The following is a 3,221-nucleotide window of genomic DNA, read 5'->3' as shown; positions in this document are numbered from 1 at the left end:
TATTTTTAATTATTTATATTTATAAATTCGATACTTTCAAGGAGGATACGGTTTATTAATAGACCCACAGATACGATTTAGGCGACTGGTTGCTTAAATCGTACTTTTTACAGCAATATGTTACGAAAAGACTTATAACAAATTAATTTGTTATTGGTGAAAGGCCAAACATATGATAATAGGTATCTGAAACATCAAGTTATAATTTCTGACGTTTGTTTACGTACAAATCTTTATCAAATGGGAAATATAATAAAAAATAACTTATAAGTAGTACGCATTCGGCACCTCTCCTTTGCTTATTCCAAAATTAAAATATTTTTATATATAACAGTGTAAAAAGCATTTATGTTCTAAATTATTGCATTACCTTTACTAAGAATACACAACGACATAATATTTGCAGAATAATATTTCTCATAAAACTTCTTTAGTCTATCTTTAACGTCAATGTTATCCTTCTTCGGTGTTTCGTTTAATGTCTTTTTATTGCCTATGTTGAGTTTTGAATACGGATGATCCGGTTTTATAGATAATTTCACTAATGCCTGCTCAAATCGCCATTCGTCGTCCGTTAACCGTTCGTTGTATTCTGAATGTATATTATTTATCTCCTTCTCTATCAAATCCTTGCGAAAGAAAGGCGCTATGAAAAACTGCGCAAATCGATCTAAAGCTCCTTTCAACTTCTTCGGAATTATATTGAAATAATAACTAGTGAATTTGAAGTGTGTGTCTGCATTTATCCGGCCGCCAGACTGCGACACGTACTCAGCGAAATTATTTTGTTGAGGATATTCCTCCGTTCCCATATGCAACATATGCTCGCAAAGGTGCGCTAATCCAGGTAGATCATCTGGATCGTGTTTGGAGCCTGTAACATATTTTATCTCTAGTTAAACAATTTTTGAAATTGATAATATGGAACATTAATTAACTCTTTTGGTACGGAAAGTGACTACAGTCACTGTTCATTATACTGCTTACTGCGGCCGAGCAGTGACTATAGTCTGAGCAACTTGAAATGTTAACTTGAAATGCTTCTGTTAATACATTTTTTAAATTGTTTTTGTTATTGAGTTTTATTACATATAATAATTGAAGGCGTTGAACGTCAAGTGCCTAGCTCTGTCGACCGATTTGCGTATATGGCCGGATCGACGCTTCGAGCACTGTAGGGCCGTTCGCGTCCCGGTCGCTCCGTACCGAAATGGATAATAGAAAGATATTAATCTTATACGTATACATATACATATACATATACATATACATATGTATACATATACATATACATATATACATATATATATTATATATACATGCCAAAATACAAAATATAACTAAATCTATCCACAAAAAAATGTAAACAATATTAATAATGTAGAATGACTCAGAAGAAGGAGAATACATAAACTGCACATCAAAACATTGAATTTATATAGGTATACAGCAAATATTATATATAATGTTATTAAACAAATTACAGATCAAATTACAAAGACCTAAATGTTAATACATTAAAGTATATTAAATACTTGTATATTAAACTAATGAAATTGTTATTTATCTTTTGACGATATATTCTTTTGTGACAATTTATAATTTATGCACAGTATGATTTCATAAGACAGTTCATATAGGTAAGTATTGCTAGAAACGCCAAGTTAATGCATAAAATACAGAAATAACATAGATATAATTACCGATATTAACGTTTATTGCAGCAATACTGATGTCAGTTTTTGAATCGCTTATTAAAAGAATTTTCATTTGATTTTTAAGTATTAAGCCTCTGTACAATTTTTAGTCATTATCTGCATGTTTTATGTTATCAAATCGCTTCTCCACATCAGTCGACATATTGGTCACCAGTGCCGCAGACTCGAAAATATTATTTCTAAACGTGAAGAAAATACAAATAAAGACTTGAAGGATATATGAAATTGTCAATTTATTATATCTATACATCAACGATGCTGAAAAATAGTGTAACAAAAAAAATTATAACTTCTTAAGAATAATTCGCACAATACTCTGTGCCCGGGCGAAGGAAAGGAAAAGAGACCTTCGAGATTCACTGTGAATGCGGAAATTATAGATTATAATCGTCTAGAAGTTGTATTTACATAGTCTTAAAATAAATATTTATTTATTGAATATGTACAAGTTAATCAACCCGAGAACGCGCGCGCCCGGGCGCTGGAGCTACTTCAACAACCAACCAAGTGTCAAAAAATGAAGCTCACGTCACAGTAATTTATACGTGCTTCTTTCGTTTTTCAAATTTTTTTTGTTTTTTCTTTACCTTTCTCGGAAAATGTTAAATAAATTTATATACGTATTGTCCTCAAATATTGCTAAATTATAGAGCAATCCAAAATATGCAATATATAATTAATAACAATAAGATTTAATTGGGGAGTATAAAAGTAGCCCTAGGCACCAGATCACCGTTTTTTTTTTCAAAAAAAAAAAAAAAAAAAAAAAAATGAAGTGCTCGCTCTCGGGTTAACAAGCGAGCGGCGGAAAGCAATCGCGCTTCCGCGAACGATGGAATAATGTTCGATTTTACGAATAGCGGACTTTAAACTTGTGAGAATATATATCTAGACTTGGCGAGTCGCTAAAGCCTCTTTTGAAAATTACTGAGCGAACGAAAAGACACGTAATCTTTTTCGGAACGCAAGAGAATCACACACTGTCGCAACTACAGACTGGAGGTCGAGTGCAAGGCCGCGCACGAAGGTCCGGGGTTTTATATTCGCGAATTTCGGAAGTTTCTCAAACCCCGGACTCTCCTAGCAACTCGCCTAGCAACGAGCAAAAAATTTACCGGGCAAATCAGCTGTCGACAGCCCGAAAAATCAGTTAATTTTCCAAGTGTTAACGACTCGGCTGATCTCAGAGTCGACAACCGATCAGCTGTTGTTGTATTATATGTTGTATATACCGACCTTTTGCTTTGCCCCTAGTGTTTACCTCGCACTGAGTTCCCGAGACCAAGTATATGTATAGTGAGTCGGCATGGCATAGGCAAAAACGAGGCATCGTTTTTCTTTTCTTTTTTTGGAAATATGCCGTCTATTTCCGAAGCAAAATTAAGCTGTTATTTTATTAAGATTTTAGGATATATTTTCGCCGTTTAACGTCGCGAAAACCATGCAGATTTGTAGGAAAAATTTATCAACATTTTAAGGCGGGGTTTTCATTAAGCGGCATAG

Source organism: Temnothorax longispinosus, chromosome 7, assembly GCF_030848805.1.
Source record: "Temnothorax longispinosus isolate EJ_2023e chromosome 7, Tlon_JGU_v1, whole genome shotgun sequence".
In the NCBI taxonomy this organism is placed as follows: Eukaryota; Metazoa; Arthropoda; class Insecta; order Hymenoptera; family Formicidae; genus Temnothorax; species Temnothorax longispinosus.
Note: the sequence above shows the minus strand (reverse complement) of the source record.